This window comes from Sciurus carolinensis, chromosome 14, assembly GCF_902686445.1.
Source record: "Sciurus carolinensis chromosome 14, mSciCar1.2, whole genome shotgun sequence".
Lineage (NCBI taxonomy): Eukaryota > Metazoa > Chordata > Mammalia > Rodentia > Sciuridae > Sciurus > Sciurus carolinensis.
Window position 1 is genome coordinate 46,574,317 of NC_062226.1, and position 12,083 is coordinate 46,586,399.

Below are 12,083 nucleotides of genomic sequence, written 5' to 3' on the forward strand. Positions count from 1 at the left end.
AAGAATTAATTCCTAAAATATTGATAACTAGTATTTTCTGAGTACTTACCAATCACTTAGAACTTTTAAAAACTTTTTTAAAAATGAAATGTAATTTAGGTAAAAATCTACTTATCTATAATAAACTTCCAGGATCCCAACTGTCTGTCTGTCTACTTCTCTGGGTTTTGACAAATCAGTCTGATTAAAAAGAGTCACTGTTGGCAATTAGTGTACCAGAGTTTTGTATAACTGAGCTGGCCTCATTCTGAGTTCCAAGCATCCTTATGGAAGTGATTCAATATCATATCCGAATTCTTTAAAGAGTTTAACTGCTCTCCCCTTGCACAATAACAAGTGATTAGTAGAAAACTTTATAGAATAATGAATGACCTTGACCAGAATATAGAAATATAAATCTAGTTGTCATGTCAGAATTTGTCTTGGTATTTTGTTACCCTTAAGATAGATGCTATTAAGAGGTATTTATTTATTCAGAGAGTTTTAGATCATGATGCAGCTGAGTATTTTCTGAGTATTTTTAAATACCTTCAAAGAAATTTCAGATTAAATTATAAAGTGATAACCTTCCTGGATCCATAATAATGTTAGCTACACACACAGTCATTTAAAAGCATTGTGTTAGGCCCACAATAGAAAGAGTTATTAGGACTCCTACAGAAGCCATTTATCTTACTATCCTATCTTAAGAATTCATGTTGGAAATTTACTCTAAAAAACAAACTCTAGATAAATGTATAGCATAAGGACTTATACTCTCTCAAAAAGAAACAAAGTAAACTATTTTAAGAGAAATTTTGTTATAAAAACTTCTATGTACAAATGAGAAAGGTCATCCTTTATGAGGTACTCTTTCTTTGTTATCAAGGATGTATTTGCATCATGGTTACGTTACCTAAGAGATGGCAACCAAAGATTTTCTAATAACTATATGCACACATCTAGTTTTCTTCATACAAAATCTTTCTCTTTCAGTCTTCCTGAATGTAGAAATTTCTCTATGGTTCACCACAGCATTTGTTGGCAGTATTTATTCCTCCCTTTCCCTCATTTTTCCACCTTTAATCAGTTTTTTTCTGTTATACAATGGATTGCAATGAAAGACTGAAATGCTCTCCAAATAGTGCTAGAAACTCATCAACACCAGACTATACAAGTTTCTAGGGAGCTACTGTTTTCTAGAAACACCTGGCCATGAACAAGGAACATAATTCATGAGAAAGAACCTGAGAGACAAATAAGAAAATTTGAATGATTGGATCATTGTTACAGAGTGAACACACAGTAGAGTAAAGCAAAAATCTGGAGATAAACAGTATTATGAAGTGTGGAGGAACAGGTAAGTGAAGGCACCTTGAAAAACAGGGAAAGGGAAGTCAGTGGTATATAACCTGGGTTGAGGTCAAACATAAAGAGACGGAAAGAGCCACATCAAAGCTGGGTTGTGATTAGTTTTCCCATTTGACATATCACTTTGTGATATTTCTGGAATATTATGGAATGAAGTCATGAATAAAACCTCTAAACTTAGAATTTGTTAAAGCCAAAAGTCATAATAACTATTCAATCAAGTCATTTACTCGCTCCTTCAGTTAAATACCAATAATACCAATATTATCCCATGATTTTATGGAATGTATCTAAAGGTTCACTATATATCTTTTACCTTATACAAATTTCCATAGTTACATGTTTAAGTATTTAAAATAAGGATGAACAGAGAAATCATGTATTAGCTGAGCCCGTGGTAGGCAGGAGAAGAGGGAGGAAAAACACTATTCAACCTCCACAGAAATTCTTCTCTGAAGTAATGATTTCTAATCTGTGAATTTGACCCCAAATATCGTTTCTGATCACACTTCTTGTTGACCTCCAACTACAAGCATAAAATTTCTGTCTCTTACTTGATGCCAACTAAGGGGCTCTAGTTTTCTTGACCTGTGCTTAGGTCTCATTGTATTTTAATAATTAAGATTAGAGTTCTTTTATTTTGCACATTATTGTTGAATATATTATTGAATATTCCTCAAATTGTGATTGAACCTATGACAGGTATTCAGTTTAAAATTATTTACAGACACACACACACACACACACACACACAACACTCAAACGCATTCATGAGCAAAATGTTTTTAGTGATTTCAGACCAAAGGAATAGTAGTAAATATTTTAAAGCATCCAAGTAGGGTGCAAGTTTTATATGTATTGTGAATAAAATATTCTGAATGTTCATTTTTTTCCAAAGTGAATTGAAAATATATTTTAATTATATCTTAACCTTTAGTGAAGTGTTTTTTTTTTTATTAGAATGTGGCATTTACCAATTTTGAGATACTTGCACTGCAACATTACATGCACTTTAAGAAAGTATGAAGACACTAATAAAGATATTTGAGCCTGCTAAGACAATGGACACATTCAGGTTTGGAGGAGTCATTCCCCTTATAAAATATATTATAAACATTTCTGTACTATTTCTTTACTTGATCAAATTATTGTGCCTTTTCCTTTTAGCCACTGGAACAATTTCCCAATGTAGGATTTTTCTATCAGTATCCACTGAAAAGTGCCACATCTGTCTGGCTTTATGTGTGCTATTCCACAGGGTGTCAAAGCAATCTGAGGGCCGGCCAGCAATGAAGTCCACTGTGTGCAGTTATGAGTTCTTCATTTTCCATCCTGCCAACTCTCTGTTTAGTTGTTTTTGCATTCTATTATTGTTCTCTTGACATTTCCTGCTTTGTTTTAGTTTATCCCTGTGTGGATATTTTTAAAAGAGTTAGACATTAAATTAAATGCTGTGTATTTCCTTCCACATGGAGTTCATCTCATTCTTTTAGCCATCTTCATATTTTATGTCTCATTTGAGTGAGAAATATGGTCAGAACTACTTCAACAAATTGAGATCGCCTGTCTTTTAGTAGATTTTTTAAAAATGTTTATTGCCATTTGCATTTTTAATTATTTCTAAAAAATTTTAGACACTTGTTTTATAAAGCAAAAAGTTATTTGGCAGTTTTGAGTGTTATGTATTAGGCATTCTGTATTTTCTATATTTCACCTCTAAGAAGATAAAATTAAAGTTATGATAATGACATGGCTCCCTGACTGCCAAACCATGCAGCTTGCCTACTGGTCCCTGCAGACAAGCAGTAGTGGAATGGTGGAGTAGCAGTGCGGTGGCCTAAGTTGGGTTGGAGCACGGAGGCATTCAAGGACTCCTTGAGCCCACCATACAGTTCTAGTGGACCTAAGATGCAGTGAACCAGCACTGAGGCAAGTTAAGATATGCCAACTTGTCATCCTGCAGTAGCCAGGCCCCAGCTCAGTGCCGACACCTACTGCTGAAGCCCACTTCACACAGCGCTGTAGATGAGACCCTGCAAGCATGGACCATCTGTGGACTCAATTTCTGTCTCCCTGATCTGCCCCAGGAAAATGGATGTGGGGCAGACCTGAATGGAAGCCAGGACTTGAGCGTTGACCAATACTTAGTACATATCCAAACCCTACTTAGCATAAGTTTGAATCAATAGCTTTGGTACTTCTTTCGAACTCTAATTAGCATAAGTTTGGACCAAGAGCAGTGACCCAAGTGCTATATAAACCCTTAGACTAGCAAGCTTGAAGCAGAAAACCTGCTCTAGGATCCCCTCTAGCACTGCAGGAGATCTGTTTCTGTTTCTATTCTTCGATAAATCCTACTCTTATACTTACCCATCCTGGTCTGTGGATTTCATGCTTCAAAATCATAAAACCCAGAAAGAGCAGGACACACTTCAGCTGATGCAGACACCACCAGCCCCAGAAGCAGTGCATCATGTTTCATCTCAAAACCCTGGTTTCAATAAGACTAGCAAAGACCTTTATTCATTTCCTTCTACATTTACATATTCATTAAATGCATTATCCCTCTAATAAATTTTCCAGAGTATTCTAGTCTTCTTGGGTTAGATTATGAAGAAGGCTTTTTTGGCAAATCATGTGCCAGTCAACATTTTCCTCTCCTACTTCTCCTTGTACTATAAAATCTTCCGGCCTATGTTATTTCTTATTTCTTTATTCTACAAATAATCCAGAACACTGCTGGATCACTAATGTTTCAGAAATAATCTAATATTAATTTATACTTAAATTTATAAATTGAGGCCACTTGGATTTAAAGAAATAAAATAATCTGCAGGTGACTTGGGAGGCTGAGGCAAGAAAATCACGTTTGAGGTCAGTCTGGGCAACTTAGCAAGATCCTATCTCAAAATTAAAAATAAAAAGGACTAGGGGTATAGTTCAGTGGTAGAGTGCCACTGGGTTCAATCCCCCATGCAATTGGGAAAAAGAAAAAAAGAAAAGAATCTGTATTTTTCCAAAGAAACTAAGGTGATTTCAAACCTATTTTAAATATTATTTTTACCACTTCCTCCTTCAGACTGGTGGAAAAAATATATTCAAAGATGTAATATATTTCATAAGGCCCTATCTCCAAAAGGATAAATATTTTATGCAATCACTTCCACTGATTTGACTGAGCAAATTTCCATTAGTGCAAATATTAAGCTGGGCTGTGAGGGATAGTTTGCTCCTTCACTTAACAAAACTAAATATACATTTTATCCCCATTGACCACTGAGCCAAAGCACAAGTCAGTCAAAGTCACCAGGCTATTCAAAATAAGATCACATAAGCAGATTAATTCCAAATTGCACATAAAATTATTACATTTTAGGGGAAGTAGATACTGCTAAAAGTCTCATTTGGAAGTAAGAATAGACACTAAGGATCAAAATGTATATGTTGGTGTTTACTTTGTTTTGTTTTTAGAATCTTGATTTTCAGCCCAATTTATTTCTTCACATTATATAATAACTGATTTCCTAAGGGAACAGATAGTCACCAGCATGACTATCTGTAATAATATAATATTCCTTAATAAACATTTGACATTTGTGTTTCTAAATATAATATATGTAAACAAATTTCCTGACTTTCAAGAAAAAAATCCATGATCCCTTTGGAAAGTTCAAATTCTCATTTCTATGTATAGAAAGTTCTATGTTTCCTAGTGGATGGCAAATGGGAGAAACTTATCCTATGTAGTGATCTTTATATACTTAAAATAGTTGAATATTATACCATAATTCATAAAAATTAATTACCCTTCCTAAGTTAAAAAAATAATAACTTGTGTCCTTATCCTAGAGGAAATACTGCAGTTAAGTTACATGACCTGTAAATATTTCTATTCTACTTTTATGGAATTTCAGACTGTAAAGAAACAATCTTAACATAGTCATTAAATTATAGTCTCTAGAACTAAAAGGAATAACCAAAATTTCCTTTGACAAATGATAAGCCTGATATTCTAAACTGCCAAGGTACTTCTGCTGGATCCTTCACAGGGCAAGATAGAAAAATTAGTTAAAGGTTTGTCTCACTATAACTTATGTTAGATGGTGTTAGGCTATATAATATTTGATAGCTTTGGTTTTTTTTTCCTTATAGAATAATAACTATTATTAGTATTGCTCTCCAAGTATTTCAGACCCACCTTCTTCTGGTCACAAGGTAAAGTATACTCCTCAGCCTACTTTGAAGTCAATTGTGACCACACGACATAATTTGCACAATAAGGTGGGATCATAAGTAATATGCACTAATACCATTAAGATTTGAAATAGAGTGCATGCTTTGCCAGAGATTTCTGGCTATTCCACAAGCTTATTGTGACCCTGAATGTAAGACAGAAATAAACCTTTGTTGTTTTAAGACACAAAGATTTGAGGATTGTTTCTGCAACATAATCTAGCTTATATTATAAAATTCACTCCCCCAGAAGAGTCACATGAAAAATAAATATAATGAAACACAAAATCTGAAACATCTCATGTACTGAAGAAACATTAGATTGAATCTCATTACCAAAAATTAATTTCATGTTTTCTAATGTTCAATATGACTATATAAAAATACTGGCTGATATTCCCAGTATAATCCACTGCCTCATCATTAAGGTCATTATAATATAACTTAAGGTTTACATAAGCAATTTACTGTACAATAAATTTAAAAATTCTACTATTGGTTTATGTGCTTTAAGCATGAGTATTACAAAAAGTAAGTGTAAAAGAATTATTTTTTTTCTATTTTTTAAGAACTGAGTATTCATTCAGACTCAGCATCTCCCTGAAGTTGCCTATAAAATCCTCAACCACTCTGTGAACCAAAAGAACATATAGATTTTAGAGGGATAAAACAACTCCCACCCATATAATCCAAATTTCAATAAGATACATTACTAGCTCTCAATATCTTTTGCCAAAAACTATAGCAAACTGCTGTTGGGTTGACCTCCTTAATATCTCTGAAATTGGTACAATTTTTCTCTTTACAGTCATTACCCCAGTCTACATCACCTACATTTCTCACATAAATTACTATTCCAACATTAAAAAGTCTTCCTCCTCAATCTTGTTCATTTTTAACCCACACTATAAAATATATCCTGTGTGAGCTTTTTGGGGCATTTTTTATTAGTGCATTATAGTCCTACATAATAGTGGGGGATCATTTTGACATACTCATAAATACACAAAACATAATCTTCTCCATTCAACTCCCAGTACTTTCCTTTTCTATCCCTCTACTCCCCTTCTTCATCCCTCTACTCTATGGGTCTTCCTTCTATTTATGTATTGTTTTTTAATTGGAACATTATAGTTATACATAAAGCAGAATTCATTGTAACATTCCTACATGCATTTGGCATAATTTGGTCTGAAATTGACTGCAATTCTGCAGTTTCTCCCCTTTCCCATGACCCCTCCTTCCCTCTGAATGTAGCTTGACAGAGAGTACTTATTTGCCTAGCATGAGTGAGACTCTGGGTTCAATCTTGAGTACCATTAAAAAAAATTCTGTGAGCTTATAAAAGTGCAGATATGATCATTTCACTGGCCTTTGGAAATGGTAAAGTAGATCTACATTTCCTTCAGATAAAGTCCAAATCCCTTATAATATTTACATCTTGCTGTATACCAAAAGCTTGTCCCCCTCTGCAATGAGACAAGGAAATAATAGGAATTGCTATAGTTGTGTATTATGTAGTAATAATAAGCTGTATTGGGTATGTGCCTGAACTTATAAAACTAAAATCATAAAAGGCACCTGGTGACAAACTTGCTGTGTGGCAGGATGACACTCCTGAACAATGCCCATATGAACCTTTATCTATGATTTGAGTGGTGGCTCATAGTATAGTCATGTTCTGGTCTTTATCAACAAAGACCAGAGCATGACCTGGTTGAAAATAACTACTCAAACCCCTGGACTTTTGGAGCAAACTGTCAGCAGCACTGTGACCAGAGGACTCCATGTCACTCTGCCTTTTGACTGCCCCAGCTGCTGTCCACACCATCGCTGATTGCTGATCAACCATTGCCACCAAGGCCAGACAACTAATCACCACTCCCACAATGAAGACTGCCATCCAGCCTCTGGCTTATGGGACACCCAAGGACATCCAAAGACATCCAAGGAGCTGAGAGAGGCTACAGCTGAGAAGAATCCTCTCTGTCTTATTGTCTGGTTCTTGGCTAAGAGACATTGCATTGAGTAAGTCCATGGGGATTGGACTCTAGGTGAATAAGGGAATGAATTTTCAATGTATTTGTGACTTGCTATTATTAGGAATGTTAAGTTGAGTGTGCACTGCATGAATAGAATCCACTTGTTGGAACCAAACTTGATTCCTCTCTTACTGCTCGTGACACCTTCTTCAGTTCACATGCTTAAGACTAAACCCCAAAAATGATTGTACCAGGGAATGAAAACTTTAGGAGTAATTAAGTTTAGATGAAGTCATGAGGTTGGTGTCCCCATTATGGAAATACCTTCCTTATAAGGCGAGGAAGAGGAACCAGAGATTCCTTTCTCTGTTACTCCCTCCTCCTTCCATTTTGTGATGAACTTCAATCTATCTGCAAGCCAGGAAGAGGACCTTTGAAAAACCTAAGCCTGTCAAAATCTTGGTCTTAGACTTAACAGTCTACAGAACTTTGAAAACTGAATGTCTACTGTTTAAACCACCCAGTCTCTGATATTGTATTAGAGCAACCTAACTGAGACACACCTTTTACCATATATGGTTTGATTCTTTATTATTTTTCTAGTCTATTATCTCATTGCTTTCTACTATACTGCCTCAACTTGGTGAGCTGGAACTACAAGTCCCAATAATCACTTCCCACCTGATACAGATCAGCAGCCTTCATAACTTCTACATCTGCTCCACCTCTTGGAAACACTAGCAGCTGGATGAGTTCATTTTCCCAAATTCTCTGGCACACTCTGATTTTTGTTCCTATGTCAGCATTTCAGAAAAGCTATTTAGTGAGTTATCTCTGATTCTCCGGTTCCTCTTTTCAGATTCTTACTTCTTTATGTTTTACCACAATTGTTCAAGATTGTATTTGCACAATAAATCTCTTATATCATTATAATCATACTGGTTAACTGTCCCTGATTGAACGAGTACCATTATGGTCATTGGAAGTGATTATAGAGTAATGAAACCTCAAGAATGAGAGTTTGGAATTTATTTGTTGTTCTTCTTAGATTTAAAGGCATTAATGACTTTCTTGCTTGTAGACAAAAGGATATTGGTAGTTCATGACATGAAATGGCAAAATAATTACTTAAGTGTTACTTCTAGTCAACTTCAATCTAATATCTATGAGAGGCAACTTATTCTGTGAACAAATAGTGTCACCATCAAACATTTTGTTGGAAATAATGAATAATAAAGGGATTGGTTACTTTTAATCGCACTGCAGAACTTGAAGAAAGAAAATAATTTTAGCAATCTGAATTTCTAGCTCAAGTTCTGGGTAACAAAAGAGTAAATGACTCTGCGATTGATCTAAAAGAATGGTTATTTGCTTCTGTATTCTCAGAGTAGAGATATTTGTAAATTAAATCCAAAGAAAACCTGACTGAGCTGGATTACAACAAATTGATTTACAATTTCTCAGTATCTTTTATGTTAAAATATTGATTAGAAAGAAATAGGACCCTGAGATTTGGGGAGGATGCATATGAGCACATTTGAAATAAGGTAGACATTGAATACTAAATACAGCCAAACGTCTTTGACAGCAGAAGCATTCCTTTCTCCTTTCATGGAAAAGCTTGGACTCCCTTTCATCAAAAAGTTATAATGGTCTCCACAAGCTAATACCTTGCAGGAAAATGATGATATCTGTTAAGAGCTATTAAGACTAGAACCTCCCATTGCTTTAATACCTACAACCAGACTCATGTCCTGGCATACATGAGTAGAGAATAAGGAACAAAGAGTCACATGAGAAAGTATTAAGCATAAAAAAGGACTATTAATATTTTCCCTTTAGAAATCTGACTCCTAAAAATGTTAGTTCAAAGTGAGAATAATATTTTTTGAATCATCCTCCTGCATGTTATTTATTCATATTCATCCAATAAACAGGTTTTCTGAATTCAGGGTTCTAATTTAAGTTGCTTGAGTGACTGGTAAGGGTCCTGACAGTTATCTCAGTTGCTAACTGGAAGCTAGATCCAAAGGTGGCTTGCACTGAATGAAGTTCAAATATAAGACCTCAAATGTGTACAGATATTCAATAGATTTGTTATGTAAACCTTGCTCATCTACTCTCTAAACCATTCCACTAAAGGCTGGAAAATATTTATCAGAAGAGTATCAGATCCCTAAATAACTCTGAAGTACCTAATCTCCATAGATAGGAAGAATAGCAAGTGTGCTACTCTCAGAATGGATATGATGGGAGCCCACCATGGTATGACAGCACATCACAAAGAAGTTTCTACAGACATGAATTTGTACCTTGCTACTAAGAAATAAGTAACATCTAGCAGGCCTCTTTAGATTTTAGAGGCAAGGAATATTTCATTTGACTGTGACATTTTGACCCACTTCTAAAACCACCTGAGAGGTTTTCAGCTTTCTGCGAGACCCAAAATGCTCTGAGGAAAATTCGTGCTGCCATACAAGTTGTTCTACCATATGACCAGCAGACCTGATGTTTCTTGAAATGTTCATAGTAGGTGGAAATACTGTATGGAACTTTTAGCAAAACATAGAATTTTAGATATTGGAGAAAAACTATACCATCTTCTATAGATAAATACCATACTTTGGAGAAACAGATTCTGGCCTCTACCATACACTACTGAAAATGAAGTTTGACCACAAACCACAAATTATGATGTTACCTGAATCATCCAGCAAGGACTGGGTGCTATCTGAATATTCCCTACTAGAAGCCACCAGTTTAGGTATGCAAAGAAACATATCAATATTAACTAAAAATGGTGTGTTAGTGTGAATCCTGAAATCCCAAATAAATTTCTTAAGTCCTTGGATCAGATTTCCCTGGCACCTACCCCTGTTACACAGTCTCTTCTTTCTCACCTTCCACATATGGACTTCAGAGGAGTTCCTTTTATGAAGTTAACTAAGAAAGAAACATTTTCAGCTCAGTACCCTGGGTGAAACTACATGGTCTGCTGGAACTCTGAACAGCCTTAGTCTGCAATGCCCCATGAAGACAATGGAGTAGTAATGCTCCCCAAAGTCTGAACTTTGAGCAGGAGAGATGATCACAGGGACAGATGTACAATGATTTATACCTGATGACTAAAGTTATACTAGATATTCAGGGATTTGGAATGAACATGATTGGAAAATTGGTGTCAAAGAGTTCTTGCATTACCCACACAGATTACTAACACAGCCTTCTAAGTGGTCTCCCTATTTTCAGTTTTGCCCTTTTCTGATCCATTCTCTAAAATATAGCCTGAGGGAGCTTTTAAAATGTCTATCCAATTATTTCACTGTTCTGCTTGAAGTCCTAAAAAGGATTCCCACTTCTCTTAGATAAAATCCAAACTCTTTAATATAGCTTACATATTCTATCCACTTACTATCTGGCTCCAGTTTATCTTTCCAGTCTTGTATCTCATTACTCACTCTGGTAAAATCTATATTTTACTTTCCAGTTATGCATGATTGCCCTTCTTCCTGGAATTACCTTCATATACTCTCTATATCTTTCTTTGTCCTTTCTCCCTCCCTCCCTTCCTCCCCCTTCCTTCCTTTTCTCTCCCGCCCCTCTTTCATTCTCTTTCTTTCTCCTTTCCTTTCTCTTTTCTTTTTATTTCTAGTACTGAGGATTGAAACCAGGGGTTATGCTACTAAGCTTCATCCCCAACCCCTAACACCCAGCCCTTTTTTATTTTTTTATTTTGAGAGTCTTGCTAAATTGCCCAGGTTAGTCCCAAAATTGAAATACTTTTGCCTCAGTCTCCTGAGTTGCTGGCATTGTAAGCATGTACCACCATGCCCAGCTCACATATACCATCTTTAAATCATATTAATACCAGTCTAGCCATTATTTCCTCTGGGAAGTTTTCTTGATTCATCTTCAGATAGGTGCCCCTACTACACAGAGTTATATTAAGGTATATTTCTAAATAAATCTTCCAGGGATGGCTCACCCCTAAACATAGAAACATCCTCAGCATATTCATACTATAGATTCCATGTTCAATTTTCCAAACAATAGAGGCCTATTTTGTTCTGTCTGGAATTAACTTCCTTTTTGGAATATTCAGAAGAAATTTCCAGTAGAAACTTTACTATCAAGTAAAATGCATCATATATTTATATTAAGGTATCAGTAAATAGTCCAATTTTGAACATTTCACAAAATCGAGTAAATTATAGGTATCTATAGTCACCTTATTATACATGGTCACTCACTTTATAATAGGCCTAGACACTTATATCTTAAACAGAATAAAATGTCAAAACTGAAATGAATCTATCTCAATAGTACCCAGGTTACATTTAAGTCTCAACAATCTGCCTTCCAAGTGATTATTCATTTATGCTTTAACATCTCCAATCATGAGAGCTCAATAATATACTAAGAGAAATTAGTCCAACATAATATATAACATAGAAATCCTAATTGTATGTCGTTTTTAAATGTCTCTCCATATAGTTTAAATCTATTTATAGTCAGTAA